The 19,015-nt window shown below is 43.4% G+C and overlaps 1 protein-coding gene across 1 annotated transcript in view; it reads left to right on the top strand.

The window, feature by feature from the left end:
• Positions 1–19,015, top strand: part of C3H1orf232 (chromosome 3 C1orf232 homolog) — a 47,740-nt gene that overhangs the window by 16,942 nt on the left and 11,783 nt on the right. The gene's annotated exons all lie outside the window — the stretch shown is intronic.

Here is a 19,015-nt window from a genome sequence, read left to right as displayed (position 1 = left end):
GAACCTCAGACCCAATTGGAAGAATACAGATCTGCTCCATGGACCATCGCTAAACTATGGATACGTTTGTGAAACCCAGGTAGAGATCATTCGGTCACATGGAACCCATGGATTTGTTTGGATAAACCAGGTTGGGACCATCCAGTCACCTGGCACCTATGGATATGTTTGGAGAAACCAGGTTGGGACCATCCAGTCACCTGGCACCTATGGATACGTTTGGAGAAACCAGGTTGGGACCATCCGGTCATCTGGCACCATGGATATGTTCAGAGAAGCCAGGTTGTGACCCTCCCATCAATTAACCATTATACCTGAATGGATTGTCATCTTCCTACACATGTCGTTACCTCCTCTTTGAGTGTGTGTCACAGGTTTGAGTAGTCGACCCTGGAAGCTTTGAAGTCACAGCTGCTCTTATCCCGGCGACTTAGCAGAAGGGTGAGACTATAATGTGCACCATCTTGGATTATTTTGCTGGGACTGGTTTACATGATATCTGCCTTTTTTGTGGTCCAATAAAGTATTGTCACACTGTTTTACCCTCACCCTGTGTTGTCTGAGTAGCATTTTGCCCACGTTAAAGGGAGAGTAGGTGTGCGGTGGGATGATCTTTGGTCCATGTGACCGAGGTGCCTCATGTCTCCACACCTTCTCCCTAGGAGCATAAATTAAGGAGTTATGATCCATCATAGGCTTTGGAGTTTTTAGCTGCCACAGCCAAGGGGAGGGGATTTAGGTTGAGTTTAGGGGGCAGCAGAGGAGTGACCCAACGAGGTTGAGTGCTCATGTAAAGCATGGCCTATTGCTTTTTCTCAAGGGAGGTCGCAACAACATATTGTGTGGGGAGAAGTCAAGGTGCAGAGGGGACCACAAGCCTCCCATGTGGCAGGCCCTCCCCCACAAGCCAGGCCTTTCATCTGACTGATAACTGACTCTTATATTCTGCATACTTTGTTCTACCACTATTGTATTTGCAAATCTGACCATTGTATATGTATAACCATCATGTATTTAGTGTAATGTTTAGTGTGCCCTTAAGGCGATTAACCAGTTGTCCCGTGAGCCGGCATGTTGGAACCAGTTGTCCTATAAGCCCAGTGTGCAAGAAAAGTTGTTTCCAGCAACCACAGAAGATATGATTCTTAAAACTTGATGTTTATTTATCATCATATTAAAAAGCACAGATATGCAGATATGAGCAATCCCAGTGCAAGGAATGAATCCTACATGTTTCAACCTACGCGGTCTTTTTATATAGTTGTCCTATAAGGTTGTTGTGAAAAAGCCAGACAGGGGACAGACAGCTGTGTGCAATTGAAGGCGGAGCTGTCCCAGGATAGGTAGAGCTCCCAGATAAGGCTTCATGCAGGGTTTCTCCACAACTTGGATGCCAGAGGGCCAGGTTAGTCAGTCTGGACCGATGATTTGGTAGGTAGGAGAAGTCGGCATGAACCGCTGTTGCTGCATCCGTGGCCACTGTCACATGCAGTGGTAGCGCCAGACCCCCAGGGGCCACTCGGGGATTTGATGGCTTTTCTTCTTCTGACCAAGTGGCTGCAGGGCAAGATGGAAGCCAGGAGACAGGTCCCTGGGAACTGACAGAAGATGTGGCAGTCCTGTCTATTTATGTCGAGTCAGAGGTTTTAGGTGGCATTAGAAACTGATGATAGTCTGAAAGCTCTCAAGGAGCAGGCGGCACAGCCTCTCTCGGACTCAGACCTTGGATGGTCTGGGACCAAGGATGGTTTTATCGGATAATGGTCCAACAGGGTCCTCCAGAGGTGTGGCCCAGGGACCGAGAATTGGTGGTACCCTATTCGTACAGCATGGAGTTGCTGCAGATTGCACATGAGATTCTGATGGCCGGACATCTAGGGATCAAGGCCAAGCTAGCCGAGCATTTCTACTGTTCAAGGACGGGGACCGACGTGACTGCCTACTGCCGTTCATGCAACACCTGTCAGAGGGTGGGGAAGGCAAGGAAGTGCCTCAAAGCCCTACTTGTAACTCTTCCCATTATTGAAGTCTCTCAGAAGAGGGGCTGTGGATTAGGTTGGCCCAATGGCCAATCCAGCTGCTCTGGAAAACGCTTTGTACTGACAGGAGTAGACTATGCCACCCAGTATCTGGAAGCGGTAGCCTTGTCATCCATTCTGGCTGACAAGATGGCCTCCGCCTTAATAGAGATTTTATCCAGAGTGGGTTTTCTCCAATAAAATGTTCAACAACCAGGGGACCTAGTTCAAGTTGCAGCTGATGGAGTCCCTCTGTAAACAAACACAGGTGCAACATCCAGTGACCAGCCAGTGCAACCCACAAACCAACGACCTGTGCGAACAGTTCAATGGCTCTCTGAAGCAGATGCTTAAGATGTTGGTTCACTCCCGCTTGTGCGCCCGGGAGTGGCACCTCCCACACCTGCTATTGCCTACCTGGAAGTTCCACAGGCCTCAACGGGGTTCTTCCCCTACGAGTTTTTGTACGGGTGACGTGTGCCGGGGCCCCTGGCTCTGGTGAAAGAGGACTGGGAAGGAGACTTAGCAACTCCAGGAGTGTCGGTCATCGAGTATGTCATGCTCTTCCGTGTCAAGATGAAGGCAATGGTGCAGTTGGTGCAGAATAATATGACGCGAGCCCAGGCTGATCAAAAACAATGGTATGACCAGAATGCTTGAGAGGGGACCTACTAGGTGGGCCAAAAGGAATGGGTAATGGTCCCCGCACCTCAGAACAAGCTTCAGATGACCCATACCTTGTGAACCAGCAGCTAAATGCCGCAATGTACCTGGTCACACCCTGGACCACGCCAGGGGAAAGGGGAAGGCCTTCCACATGAACAATGATGAAGGCACATCATGATTGGGAGGCTTGTACTCTCCCCGTATGCAATCTGCCAGAAGAGGGAGAAGCGGAAACCCTCCTGGGTATACTCGCTAAGGCGGGTAGGACTATCGAGGATATGGAGGTTTGCAGCCAAATCTTGTTGGCCCAACAGTCCCTGCTGTGGGCAACCCTACACCCCTTCAAGATTTGTTCAGCAACAAGCTCAGAAGGACAGAGTCGGCTGTCCATCACATGAACACTGGGCATCACCCCCAAATCCGGCGTTCAGGTCTCCCTGGAGTTACAGCTGCACAGGCGCCAGGAGATTGATGAAATGCTGAAGCTGGGGGTCATCCAATCCACTTTGGCCTGGCCCATAGTACTTTTCCCAAAGAAAGACCAGACAACTCTGTTCTGCTTGGACTACAGGGGGCTCAACACTAAAGTAGCCTGGCGAAGACTATGATTGACCTCACCAAGAAGAAGCTGCTCTTCGCAGTCGATTGAACAAACAACTATGAGACGGCCTCCGGGCACTGAAGCATGCCCATTCCAGTTTCCCGGTACCATAAGCAACCGACTGTACACCGCCGTTTGTAAGACTTTTGGTCGACTGTTTTGGTCGACTCTACGGGCCAAGAACATCCTGTGCTTTCCCTGAGCAGGAACCTCCTACCGAGGGAGGTGGCCTACTCCACCATGGATAAGAAATGTCTGGCAATTCTGTGGGTCCTGCAGCATCTGCAACCATACTTGTACAGATGCCAATTCATCATGGAAATGGTCCACAACCCTGTCAGCTGTTTAATCACTGTATCTACAATGAATTACATACACATTTGGTTGATGTAATCCTGAAGTTCCTAGAAAAAAAATACATTTTAAAATAGCGCCAGCCTCGCCTGCGCAGTAGCAGCTATTGGTGATCGCATAGCTGCTACTGCTCAGCTGACATTTTCAAACTGATTTATTTATTTTAATTTTTTAAGGAACCTCAGGATTACGTCAATCATGCCACAGCTGAGACACGGGAGTGTCAGCACCGGTCCTGCCCGGGTTCCCAGACGCTCATCCACCTAGACACGGCTGTGTCACCAACTCCACCGCCAAGAACGCCAAACTTAGAGGGCTACTTCTACCTGGGATCTCCTGCTCCTGACACCGCTGTGTCTTCTGTACACTATTACACTTTACCAGGACCTAGTGCCATATATACGAGCATCTCACCCTAATAGAGTGCTAATCTCATAAGTGTACTCTCGGATTCCATATCGGAGCTTGCTTGCCATCTAAACATTTCCAAAGGCTTCTGGCACATGACCGGGATATCTATTTACTGTATTTGTTCCAAAAGAGACATTGCGGGTTCCTTTGAAAACAATAGGGACGTAATCTCTTGTCAGTATCACATTTGCGACACCCTGAACCGAGACTTACTCTGCATATTAGCGACGTTGTGACCAAGGCTATTTATTGGCCGAAACGTCAAACTTACCAGTCGCTTATTCTTGATATCACTATCAATAAACTTCCACTTTCAAGCATATCTTCCTTTGAACGTGTGCAGTGATCTCTATATTCAATGCTGCAGTGCTGGCACCTGCTTGCAAAATGTTTTTTTTTTAAAAGGTTTTTTTAAAGATATATAATATTCATTATGTAAACTAGGGGGCAGGTCACTGAGGGATCAGTGACCTGTCAGAAGCCATACACATGAATATCTAATCAGAGCACCACATAAAGACCATGGCCACAGGCCTGCCCTGAAGCACTCAAATCTTCAAATAAAGATGAAACAACAACCACAAGACAGATTTGATCAACAAAGATATCATTTTAATCAGCATAACGGCGCAAACCTGACAGTGTCTGTAGGTTACTGTGCACAATCCTGCTGACAGGTTCCCTTTAACAAGCTTGCAATATATCTTCTACATTGCCTAAAAAAGTGTAAAAAATAATAAAAAATATAGTTCCAAAAAATAAAGTTCAAATCTCCCCTTCATTTTCCAATTTTAATAAAATAGCAAATTTGTAAAAGTTAAATCTTTAAAAATGTAAAATTATTCAACATATAATAGATGCTGTTAAGAATAAAAACTAAACCTCAGAATTGTTTTATTTTTTCAGTCGCCTAATCTCACCAAAAATGAAGCAAAGAGCAATAAAAAATGTCATATTCACACCTAAATAGTGCTAATAAAAATGGCTGTTCAACTCACAAAAAAAAGTTCTTAAATAGTTCCATTGATGGAAATATATAAAAGTTATGGATCTTAGAAAATAGTGAATAGCTACAATTTTAGCTGAGCACCTCAAAGAAAAACATAAAAAACAGTGCCATATTTTCATGTTATTTATCATTATTATTCCATTTTCTGTACATTATATTGTAATGTGAATTGTCCTAGCCAAAATTACACTCATCCTGCAAAAATAAGTAGTCCAGAAATTGGTGTAGGATGAGAATAATGGGCTGACTTCTCTGTTACTTACAAGCTCCGGGCTAGAGATGGGCTGCACGTCAATGGGGAGGGTGCAGCTGTGCTGTGGGAAAGAGTGGCTATAACGTTGGAAGAGTGTTTAAAGGGACACTGTCACCTGAATTTGGAGGGAACAATCTTCAGCCATAGAGGCGGGGTTTTTGTGTGTTTGATTCACCCTTTCCTTACCCGCTGGCTGCATGCTGGCTGCAATATTGGATTGAAGTTCATTCTCTGTCCTCCGTAGTACATGCCTGCACAAGGTGCAATCTTGCCTTGCGCAGGCATGTACTATGGAGGACAGAGAATGAACTTCAATCCAATATTGCAGCCAGCATGCAGCCAGCGGGTAAGGAAAGGGTGAATCAAAAAACCCCAAACCCCGCCTCCATGGCTGAAGATTGTTCCCTCCAAATTCAGGTGACAGTGTCCCTTTAAACTAGGGACAGGGGAAGGGCAATTATTGTATAGAAGAGGGAGTGCATTTTGTGACCTGGGCCTAAATAATGAAAGTGGAAGGTGGTAATGGAAGAAAATTATGATATTGCAGATAACAGAGACATGGTTGAACAACAGCTCTATAGTCTACAGGTCTATAGTCTGTGAGGAATTAATATTAGTGATGAGTGTGCTCGTTACTCGAGTTTTCCGAGCATGCTCGGGTGTTCTCCGAGTATTTTGGGCGCGCTTGTTTTGTCTCTGCAGCTGCATGATTTGTAGCTGCCAGACAGCCTGAATACATGTGGGGATTCCCTAACAAACAGGAAATCCCTGTATATGTTCAGGTTATCTAACAGCCGCAAATCATGCAGCTGTGGAGACAAAAACATAATCTACGAGCACGCCCAAAATACTCAGGGAACACACGAGCATGCTTGGAAAACTCGAGTAACGAGCACACTCGCTCATCACTAATGAATATACAAATAAGCAAGGGGGAGGAGTTATCTTTTATGTAAAATCTTCCCTAATATTCCTCCAGTGTGCTAATATGTGTGAGGAACATGAAAATGTCAAATCCATATGGGTCAAGATAAGGTAGATAAAAAAGAATAAAATATTGATGGGGTCTGTTATAAGTCTGCAAGTAAAATGGAAGCAGCAACAAATATCCTCATAAAGCAAATAGATGAGGCAGCAAATCAGGAAGAAGTGATAATAATAATAAGAAGAATAATCCAAAAATATTCTTCAACTTGCAGGAATGTCATGTAGACTAGGGTTAAATCCTAGCTCTGCAGCTTTGCATAGTTCATCTGGTTAGCTCTGCAAATAAACAGGCTAGGTGTTGATCTGAGTCAGTCAGCTCAGGGATGAAGAGAAAGAGACAGGACAGAGTTCTTCTCTCAGAAGAGTCTGCACAGGCCGTGTGCACAGAACCACAAATATCAGTGGTTGCTATGGACTATCAGTATGTCTTTGAAATGTGGGAGGAAACCGGAGAGCCCGGAGGAAACCCACGCAAACACGGAGAGAACATACAAACTCCTTGCAGATGTTGTCCTGGGTGGGATTAGAACCCAGGACTCCAGCGCTGCAAGACTGCAGTGCTATCCACTGAGCCACCGTGCTGCCCTAGTAGCCAGGGTTTGTTCTGTTTAGTTAGTACCTGGGCAGGCTAGGAATTTATCTTTATGAGTTTGTTTTTGGTGCTGTGCAATCTGTGGAAAGCAATAAAACTTCACGTGTTTGGCCCTAAGCTGTATTGCCTGTGTGAATGCTACCTAAGGCCTAATGCCTATCAGAAAAAGTGAATCTCTACAAGCTATATAAATAGGAAGAGACTCAAAAATGATAGCATTGGCTGCCATAAAAATAATCTAGGTGAAATGGTACAAGAGGATGAGGGAAAGACCAATGTACTAAACACCTTATTCTCTACTTCATTTATACAAGAAAATCCCATGACCGACGACATGTAAATTCTCCATTAAATGTCACATGCTTAACCCAACAGGTGCCACCTCAAAAACACTAAACTAGACAAATCACCGTGCCTGGATGGCATACACCCCCAAGTACTGCAGTAATGAAGTACTGTGATAGACAGACCATTCGAAAACTGAACTCCTTGTGTTTCCTCCCTCTCCTAACCTACCTATGCCCAACACTGCCATTTCCGTGTGGGGTTCCACCATCACACCCCAAAAACATGCCCGCTGCCTTGGGGTCATACTTGATTCCGAGCTTTCATTCACCCCCCACATCCGATCACTGGCTCGCTCTTGTTATCTGCAACTCAAAAATATTTCTAGAATTCAACCTTTTCTTACTTTCGACTCTGTAAAAACTCTTACTGTTGCTCTTATTCATTCTTGTCTGGACTATTGTAGCTCTCTACTAATCAGTCTCCCTCTTACCAAACTCTCCCCTCTCCAATCTGTCATGAATGCTGCAGCAAGGATCATATTCCTCACCAACCGTTACACCGATGCCTCTACTTTTTGACAGTCATTGCACTGGTAACCTATCCACTCCAGAATTCAATGTAAACTTATTACTCTCACCCACAAAGCACTCCATGGTTCAACACCACCCTACATCTCCTCTCTCGTCTCAGTCTACCACCCTACCCATACCCTCCATTATGCGAATGACGTGAGGTTAACTTCCTCAATAATCAGAACCTCCAATGCCCGTCTCAAAGACTTCTCATGTGCTGCGGCAATTTTTTTGGAATGCACTACCCAGGATAATTTGATTAATCCTCAATACCCACAGTTTTATGCGAGCCCTAAAAATGCATTTCTTCAGACTGACCTACCACCTCAACACATTAATCTAACTATCCCTGTGTGGCCTATTCAAAAAACTTACCATAACCAGGGGCAGAGGGACCTCACTGCATTCATCAGGTTTAGTGCAATACAGGCATAGGCTTTACCCACTTTGTCTCAGAAGTCTTATATTTGATTCCTGTGTGGGCAATATAGGCACATTCTCTACCCACGCCGTCACATCAGCCTTACCAGTGATTTCCAGGTTGGCCGTGTTACATACAGTGGGTACGGAAAGTATTCATACCCCTTTAAATTTTTCACTCTTTGTTTCAAAAAAGTTCATTTTTTTTCTCATTAATGTACATTGTGCACCCCATCTAGATTGAAAAAAACAGAAACGTAGTAATTTTTGCAAACTCCATGGCCAGTTTCTTTGACCTCACGATTCTCATTTGGTCTCACATGCACTGTGAGCTGTGAGGTCTATCTAAAGCAGATAGATGAAGCTGCAACCCATAATGAGGTCCTGGTTATGGGGGACTTTAACTACCCGGATATTAACTGGGAAACAGAAACCTGTGAAACCCATAAAGGCAACAGGTTTCTGCTAATAACCAAGAAAAATTATCTTTCACAATTGGTGCAGAATCCAACCAGAGGAGCAGCATTTTTAGACCTAATACTATCTAATAGACCTGACAGAATAACAAATCTGCAGGTGGTCGGGCATCTAGGAAATAGCGACCACAATATTGTACAGTTTCACCTGTCTTTCACTAGGGGGACTTGTCAGGGAGTCACAAAAACACTGAACTTTAGGAAGGCAAAGTTTGACCAGCTTAGAGATGCCCTTAATCTGGTAGACTGGGACAATATCCTCAGAACTAATAATACAGATAATAAATGGGAAATGTTTAAGAACATCCTAAATAGGCAGTGTAAGCGGTTTATACCTTGTGGGAATAAAAGGACTAGAAATAGGAAAAACCCAATGTGGCTAAACAAAGAAGTAAGACAGGCAATTAACAGTAAAAAGAAAGCATTTGCACTACTAAAGCAGGATGGCACCATTGAAGCTCTAAAAAACTATAGGGAGAAAAATACTTTATCTAAAAAACTAATTAAAGCTGCCAAAAAGGAAACAGAGAAGCACATTGCTAAGGAGAGTAAAACTAATCCCAAACTGTTCTTCAACTATATCAATAGTAAAAGAATAAAAACTGAAAATGTAGGCCCCTTAAAAAATAGTGAGGAAAGAATGGTTGTAGATGACGAGGAAAAAGCTAACATATTAAACACCTTCTTCTCCACGGTATTCACGGTGGAAAATGAAATGCTAGGTGAAATCCCAAGAAACAATGAAAACCCTATATTAAGGGTCACCAATCTAACCCAAGAAGAGGTGCGAAACCGGCTAAATAAGATTAAAATAGATAAATCTCCGGGTCCGGATGGCATACACCCACGAGTACTAAGAGAACTAAGTAATGTAATAGATAAACCATTATTTCTTATTTTTAGGGACTCTATAGAGACAGGGTCTGTTCCGCAGGATTGGCGCATAGCAAATGTGGTGCCAATATTCAAAAAGGGCTCTAAAAGTGAACCTGGAAATTATAGGCCAGTAAGTCTAACCTCTATTGTTGGTAAAATATTTGAAGGGTTTCTGAGGGATCTTATTCTGGATTATCTCAATGAGAATAACTGTTTAACTCCATATCAGCATGGGTTTATGAGAAATCGCTCCTGTCAAACCAATCTAATCAGTTTTTATGAAGAGGTAAGCTATAGGCTGGACCACGGTGAGTCATTGGACGTGGTATATCTCGATTTTTCCAAAGCGTTTGATACCGTGCCGCACAAGAGGTTGGTACACAAAATGAGAATGCTTGGTCTGGGGGAAATTGTGTGTAAATGGGTTAGTAACTGGCTTAGTGATAGAAAGCAGAGGGTGGTTATAAATGGTATAGTCTCTAACTGGGTCGCTGTGACCAGTGGGGTACCGCAGGGGTCAGTATTGGGACCTGTTCTCTTCAACATATTCATTAATGATCTGGTAGAAGGTTTACACAGTAAAATATCGATATTTGCAGATGATACAAAACTATGTAAAGCAGTTAATACAAGAGAAGATAGTATTCTGCTACAGATGGATCTGGATAAGTTGGAAACTTGGGCTGAAAGGTGGCAGATGAGGTTTAACAATGATAAATGTAAGGTTATACACATGGGAAGAAGGAATCAATGTCACCATTACACACTGAATGGGAAACCACTGGGTAAATCTGACAGGGAGAAGGACTTGGGGATCCTAGTTAATGATAAACTTACCTGGAGCAGCCAGTGCCAGGCAGCAGCTGCCAAGGCAAACAGGATCATGGGGTGCATTAAAAGAGGTCTGGATACACATGATGAGAGCATTATACTGCCTCTGTACAAATCCCTAGTTAGATCGCACATGGAGTACTGTGTCCAGTTTTGGGCACCGGTGCTCAGGAAGGATATAATGGAACTAGAGAGAGTACAAAGGAGGGCAACAAAATTAATAAAGGGGATGGGAGAACTACAATACCCAGATAGATTAGCGAAATTAGGATTATTTAGTCTAGAAAAAAGACGACTGAGGGGCGATCTAATAACCATGTATAAGTATATAAGGGGACAATACAAATATCTCGCTGAGGATCTGTTTATACCAAGGAAGGTGACGGGCACAAGGGGGCATTCTTTGCGTCTGGAGGAGAGAAGGTTTTTCCACCAACATAGAAGAGGATTCTTTACTGTTAGGGCAGTGAGAATCTGGAATTGCTTGCCTGAGGAGGTGGTGATGGCGAACTCAGTCGAGGGGTTCAAGAGAGGCCTGGATGTCTTCCTGGAGCAGAACAATATTGTATCATACAATTAGGTTCTGTAGAAGGACGTAGATCTGGGGATTTATTATGATGGAATATAGGCTGAACTGGATGGACAAATGTCTTTTTTCGGCCTTACTAACTATGTTACTATGTTACTATGTTACTAGGTCTTATAAGACAGGTGTGTGTCCTATCAGTTTAATTAAACACAGGTGGACTCCAATGAAGGAGTAGAACCATCTCAAAAAGGATCACAAGGAAATGGACAGCATGTGACTTAAATATGAGTGTCTGAGCAAAGAGTTTGAATACTTATGGGGTGCAGAGTGCAATGAGAAAAAAATTTACTTTTTTGAATTTGCCAAATGGCTACAATGAATCAAAGAGTGAAACATTTTAATGGGTATGAATACTTTCCATATCCACTGTATGTTCAAGATTGCTACAGACAGTGTATTAGTTTTTATCATAGTACCAGCAGATGCTTATACTTCTTCATGCTTGTAAAGCAGCCATTGGTAACTGATTATTTGTATATCAGCTGACTTTTATGATAGTTTACATGCTTATGTGGCGCCCCAGGGTCCTGGTCGTCGCAGAGGTATTGCTTTCCTTTCGGGGAGAGTGATATTACGTTTGGAGGCAAAGAATGATAACTGCATCCAGGTATCACAAACATGCAACACATTTCACACTCCAGACCACCAGGGGGAGCAGCTGCTCCTATTTATTAGGTCCCTCCCCATATATGTATAACTGGTAGTCTGTAGGGAAAGTGAGTTCAGTTCCTGGCAGAGCTCCAGACAGGAGTTCTGTTAGAAAGTTCCAGACCAGACTCTGAGGAGGATGGAAGGTCTAAGGAGCTGTGCATGCCCTCAAAGCTGCAGCTCCCAGAAAGATCATTGCATCTGTGAGTCCCTTATGTGAAGCCATAGGCAGTAAGGGACTACACCACTGCAGCGCAAGGGAACGCTACTGATTTTCACCTGGACAAGGGAACTCTGGGCTTGCCTCCAAACCAGCCGGACTCTGCCTGCCCTCTGATCTGGTGCCCTGGACTGTGGATGCTGAAGTCTTCAGTAAAGGTAGAGAGACTGCAACCCTGTGTCCTCGTTCTTCTCTGCGCCTCTCACCATCCACCATCTACACACCGGGAAGCCCTGGGGACATACTTCACCTGTGGGAAGGTATACCATCTAGCTGCCATAACATCACCCCAGCGGACCCCTTAAAGCAGCGTCGGTCACTCTGACCGAATACCACAGGTGGCATTACGAACATTCCCCTTAAAGACCTTTCCCCTTTTACACGGACTTCTCAGGGCCACAGACCAGGTCAGCCACCGTGACATCCCCCTGTAAACCGAAGGACCTGGTACGGAGTACCCCACGGCCCCATGGGGGCGCTCCACTTATAAAGTAACCATTGGTAACTGACTATTTTTGATTATCAAATGTGGTATATTTGGTGATTTTTCGTGTTTGCATTTCACACAGTGACTTTTTTTTGCTTTATTTGTTCATTTTTTGGCATTAATTTAGGGCCCTATTTACTTTATCCAGAAATCTTTCCAGTCAGGCATGGTTTTGTGGCCTGGAGATATGTTGGTAATCTAATAATTTTGTAATGATTTTGTAATGATTTCTGGAATTTTGACGTCACTGTATGTGGGATCCCTTTGAGATGTAGTGAATATAATCCCTCTTTTACAAAAAATACATTTTTTAACCCCTTCACCCAAAGCCTGTTTTCACCTAAGTGACAGGGCCAATTTTTACAATTCTGACCACTGTCACTTTATGAGGTCATAACTCTGAAACGCTTCAACGGATCATGGTGATTCTGACATTGTTTTCTCGTGACATATTGTACTTCATGATAGTGGTAAAACTTCTTCGATATGACTTGTATTTATTTGTGAAAAAAACAAAAATTTGTTGGAAATTATGAAAATTTAGCAATTTTCAAACTCTTAGTTTTTATGCCCTTAAATTAGAGAGTTATATCACATAATATAGTTAATAAACAACATTTCCCACATGTCTGCTTTACATCAGCACAATTTTGGAAACATAATTTTTTTTTGTTAGGACGTTATAAGGGTTAAAAGTTGACCAGCGATTTCTCATTTTTGCAACAAAATTTGCAAAACCATTTTTTTACGGACCACCTCACACTTGAAGTGACTTTGAGGGGTCTATATGACAGAAAATGCCCAAAAGTGACACCATTCTAAAAACTGCACCCCTCAAGGTACTCAAAACCACATTCAAAAAGTTTATTAACCCTTCAGGTGCTTCACAGGAATTTTTTGAATGTTTAAAAAAATTGAACATTTAACTTTTTTTTCACAAAATTTTTAATTCAGGTCCAATTTGTTTCATTTTACCAAGGGTAACAGGAGAAATTGGACCAAAAAAGTCATTGTACAATTTGTCCTGAGTACGCCGATACCCCATATGTGGGGGTAAACCACTGTTTGGGCACATGGCAGAGCTCGGAAGGGAAGGAGTGCCATTTGACGTTTCAATGCAAGATTTGCTGGAATTGAGATCGGAGCCCATGTCACGATTGGAGAGCCCCTGATGTGCCTAAACAGTGGAAACTCCCACAAGTGACACCATTTTGGAAAGTAGACCCCCTAAGGAACTAATCTAGATGTGTGGTGAGCACTTTGAACCTCCAAGTGCTTCACAGAAGTTTATAATGTAGAGCCGTAAAAAAAAAAATTATATTAATTTTCACAAAAAATGATCTTTTTGCCCCAAATTTTTTATTTTCCCAAGGGTAACAGGATAAATTGGACCCCAAAAGTTATTGTGCAATTTGTCCTGAGTACGCCGATACTTCATATATGGGGATAAACCACTGTTTGAGCGCATGGCAGAGCTCGGAAGGGATGGAGTGCCATTTGACTTTTCAATGCAAAATTGGCAGGAATTGAGATCGGACGCCATGTCGCATTTGGAGAGCCCCTGACGTGCCTTAACAGTGGAAACCCCCCACAAGTGACCCCATTTAGGAAAGAAGACCCCCTAAGGAACTTATCTAGATGTGTGGTGAGCACTTTTAACCCCCAATTGTTTCACTAAAGTTTAGAATGTAGCATTGTGAAAATTAAAAAAAAATTTTTTCTTTCCACAAAATGATGTTTTAGCCCGCAATTTTTTTTTCCCAAGGGTAACAGGAGAAATTGGACCACAAATGTTATTGTCCAATTTGACCTGAGTACGCTGATACCCCACATGTGGGGGGGAACCACCGTTTGAGTGCTTGGCAGAGCTCGGAAGGGAAGGAGCACCGTTTGAAATGCAGACTTAGATGGAATGGACTGCAGGTGTCATGTTGCATTTGCAGAGTCCCTGATGTACCTAAACAGTAGAAACCCCCCACAAGTGACCCCATATTGGAAACTAGACCCCCCAAGGAACTTATCTAGATGTGTTGTGAGAGCTTTGAGCCAACAAGTGTTTCACTACAGTTTATAACGCAGAGCCGTGAAAATAAAAAATATTTTTTTTTCCACGAAAATGATATTTTATCCCCTATGTTTTTATTTTCCCAAGGGTAACAGGACAAATTGGACCCCAAAAGTTGTTGTGCAACTTGTCCTGAGAATGCTGATACCCCATATGTTGGGGGGAACCACTGTTTGGGTGCACGGCAGAGCTCGGAAGGGAAGGAGCGCCATGTGAAATGCAGACTTAGATGGAATGGACTGCAGGTGTCATGTTGCATTTGCAGAGCCCCTGATGTACCTAAACAGAAACCCCCCACAAGTGACCCCATATTGGAAACTAGACCCCCCAAGGAACTTATCTAGATGTGTTGTGAGAGCTTTGAACCAACAAGTGTTTCACTACAGTTTATAACGCAGAGCCGTGAAAATAAAAAATATTTTTTTTTCCACGAAAATGATATTTTATCCCCTATGTTTTTATTTTCCCAAGGGTAACAGGACAAATTGGACCCCAAAAGTTGTTGTCCAACTTGTCCTGAGAACGCTAATGCCCCATATGTTGGGGGGAACCACTGTTTGGGTGCACGTCAGAGCTCGGAAGGGAAGGAGCGCCATTTGAAATGCAGAATTAGATGGATTGGTCTGCAGGCGTCATGTTGCATTTGCAGAGCCCCTGATGTACCTAAACAGTAGAAACCCCCCACAAGTGACCCCATATTGGAAACTAGACCCCCCAAGGAACTTATCTAGATGTGTTGTGAGAGCTTTGAACCAACAAGTGTTTCACTACAGTTTATAACGCAGAGCCGTGAAAATAAAAAATATTTTTTTCCACGAAAATGATATTTTAGCCCCCACGTTTTTATTTTCCCAAGGGTAACAGGACAAATTAGACCCCAAAAGTTGTTGTCCAACTTGTCCTGAGAACGCTGATACCCCATATGTTGGGGGGAACCACTGTTTGGGCACACAGGAGAACTCGGAAGGGAAGTAGCACTGTTTTACTTTTTCAAAGCAGAATTGGCTGGAATTGAGATCGGACGCCATGTCACGTTTGGAGAGCCCCTGATGTGCCTAAACAGTGGAAACCCCCAATTATAACTGAAACCCTAATCCAAACACACCCCTAACCCTAACCCCAACCCTAACCCTAGCCCTAACCCTAGCCCTAACCCTAGCCCTAACCCTAGCCCTAACCCTAGCCCTAACCCTAGCCCTAATGGGAAAATGGAAATAAATACATTTTTTTACATTTTATTATTTTTCCCTAACTAAGGGGGTGATGAAGGGGGGTTTGATTTACTTTTATAGCGTTTTTTGGCGGATTTTTATGATTGGCAGCTGTCACACACTAAAAGACGCTTTTTATTGCAAAAAATAGTTTTTGCATCACCACATTTTGAGAGCTATAATTTATCCATATTTTGGCCCACAGAGTCATTTGAGATCTTGTTTTTTGCGGGACGAGTTGACATTTTTATTGGTAACATTTTCGGGCAGATGACATTTTTTGATCGCTTTTTATTCCGATTTTTGGGAGGCGGAATGAACAAAAACCAGCAATTCCTGAATTTCTTTTAGGGGGGCGTTTATACCGTTCCACGTGTGGTAAAATGATAAAGCAGTTTTATTCTTCAGGTCAGTACGATTACAGCGATACCTCATTTATGTAATTTTTTTTATGTTTTGGCACTTTTACACAATTAAAACTATTTTATATAAAAAAATAATTGTTTTTGCATCGCATTATTCTGAGAGCTATAACTTTTTTATTTTTCTGCTGATGATGCTGTATGGCGGCTTTTTTTTGCGGGACAAGATGACGTTTTCAGCGGTACCATGGTTATTTATATCCGTCGTTTTGATCGCGTGTTATTCCACTTTTTGTTCGCCTGTATGATAATAAAGCAATGTTTTTTGCCTTGTTTTTTTTTTTTTTTTTTTGCGGTGTTCACTGAAGGGGTTAACTAGTGGGATAGTTTTATAGAGCGGGTCGTTACGGACGCGGCGATACCAAATATGTGTACATTTATTGTTTTTTTTAATTTACATACATAAATGGATTTATTGGGAAATGTTTTTTTTTTTTTTTACACATTCTATTTTTTTTTTTTTTACTTTCTAACATTGTCCCAGGGTGGGACATCTCTGTATTAGATCAGATCGTTGATCTGACACTGTGCATAGCACACTGTCAGATCAACGATCTGACATGCAGTTTAGCTGGCTCTCCAGCGCCTGCTCTCAGCAGGCGCCGGCTAGCCAGGTCACTTCATGACCCGGAAGGAGTCCGGCGGCCATCTTGGATTCTGGGACTCCTTCCGGGTCACCGGAGCAACGCGATCTCATTGCGTTGCTCCGGTGGGAGAGCGCAGGGAGCCCCCGTCCCTGCGCGATCCCCCTCTATGCCGCTGTCACCACTGACAGCGGCATCAGAGGGGTTAAATGCCCGCGATCGGTGATAGTGCCGATCGTGGGCATTGCTGCGGGGTGTCAGCTGTCATATACAGCTGACACCCGCACCCGATCACCGCGGCGCTCAGCGCGAGACCGCGGTGATCGGTGCGCCGTACTAGTACTGCTGCTGGCACAAATGCAGTGCCGGCAGCGCAGTACTAGTACGGTGCATGGCGCGAAGGGGTTAATATCATTATCAATAACATTTTTATGTTTTATCCTTTATTAGTGTACTTCTTTTTTTTTTACAAATGGTTATATCTTAGGCTGGTTTCACACTTGCGTTTTGATCTGCAGCGTTTTAAACGCATCTGCAAGTGCAGGAAAAAACGCATGTAAACGCGCACAAACGCAGCGTTTTTTAGACACATGCGTTAACGTTTTTTCCTGCGTTTGCGTTTTTGGTGCGCAAGAAGAGAAATTTCACAAGAAAAAAATCAAGATAACCAGACAACATCAATGGGACTAGAGAGGGCGTATATGATGGGATCTCTATATATAGAACCTAGGGCTACTGAAATTTTAACAGCTTGCTATTGTATCCTGTGTCATAATGGATCTTCGCATGGAGAGCTTTTATTTCAACCTGGATTTCAGCTTCAAGATGTTTCTTGCCTGTGCTTTTGCTTGGGAGCAAGACCGAAATCGCGAAAGATGGAGAAGGAGACAACGTAGGCGTTTTTGGAGGCACCCCATTATTGAAGTGCGTGATAGCCGTGGAGCCTATCACACGCTCTATGCTGAGCTGAATGCCAACCCGGAGAAATTCCAGGAGTACACGAGAATGTCGCAAGAATCGTTCCGGGATTTGCTGTCTCGTGTCCAAGGAGCCATACGGCGACAGGACACCCAGCTCCGTAGAGCGATTCCACCCGAGGAACGTCTGCTGGTGACATTAAGGTACGTTCAACATCTAAACCAATGACAGTCCAAATTTAGGTTATTCTGACATGTATTTTTTGTGTATTTTCCTCTTTTTTTTTTTTTTTTTGTAACCACACCATAAAAAGAATAGATTGTAATGTTGTTTCTTTTGTTTATGTTTTTCTTCTAGATTTCTTGCCACAGGGGAGAGTTTATCATCCCTCCACTTCCAATACCGGCTTGGAATATCCACCCTGTCCGGAATAGTTGTGGACACCTGTCGGGCTTTGTGGAATGTACTCCGTGATGAGTTTATACCCCTACCCACCGCGGACATGAGGCGTGAAATTGCAGAAAAATTCTGGAATGTGTGTGATTTCCCCAACTGTTTAGGAGTGGTGGATGGAAAGCACATCTGCATTATCAAAGCTGCCAGAACCGGATCAGAGTTTTTCAACTATAAAAAATATTTTTCTGTAGTGCTCATGGCAATAGCTGATGCGGACTGTGTCCGTGGCAACGATTCCCAGACTTTCAAGAGCTCGGATATGGGCCAGCGTGTGTATGGCAACAATTTCAATTTTCCCCCTCCACAGCCTCTCCCCAACACTCAAGGTCCACCGCTGCCATTTGTTATGGTTGGGGATGAGGCCTTCCAGATGTGTGAAAACCTACTGAAGCCCTATTCCAGTCGGGACTTGGACCACACTAGAAGGATCTTCAACTACAGACTGACCAGGGCCCGAAGAACAGTAGAGTGTACTTTTGGCATTCTGGTAGCTAAATGGCGCATTCTTGCATCAGCCATAAATCTAAAAGTGGAAACAGTTGACGAGGTGGTCAAAGCCTGTGTGGTTCTCCACAATTACATAATTACTAAGGAGCGACGCAACATTGAACTGGATGAACCAGTTGCACACCCACTGCCCGATTTCCAGCATCACCCTCTGCGGTCAACTGCAGCCGTTGGTCTCATGCGGGACCAATTTGCTACCTTTTTTGATTCAGATATTGGACGGGTGTCATGGCAGGACAATGTTGTGTAAATGTCCTGTTGTATCTTTATCTGTACCAGTAATTTTCTACAATGAAAATAATATTTCACATTAATAAACTTTAGTGTTGGTTGTGTTGACCGTGTCTCCTATCTTTTTCCTCTCTAAACCAAGGTTGTACAAAACCTGGCAGTATTTGATCGGTATTTAATATCATTTTTTGTAATCCAAAACCAGGAGTGGGCGATACAAGCAGAGGTGCTAGTTATTATGTTATCATAATTTACCTATAATTTTTCCACTCCTTGTTTTGGTTTACAAATACTGTTATAACACACTGGCCACGTACTGCTAA

This window comes from Ranitomeya imitator, chromosome 3 (genome assembly GCF_032444005.1).
Source record: "Ranitomeya imitator isolate aRanImi1 chromosome 3, aRanImi1.pri, whole genome shotgun sequence".
Lineage (NCBI taxonomy): Eukaryota > Metazoa > Chordata > Amphibia > Anura > Dendrobatidae > Ranitomeya > Ranitomeya imitator.
Note: the sequence above shows the minus strand (reverse complement) of the source record. Positions and strands in the feature narration are given on the sequence as shown.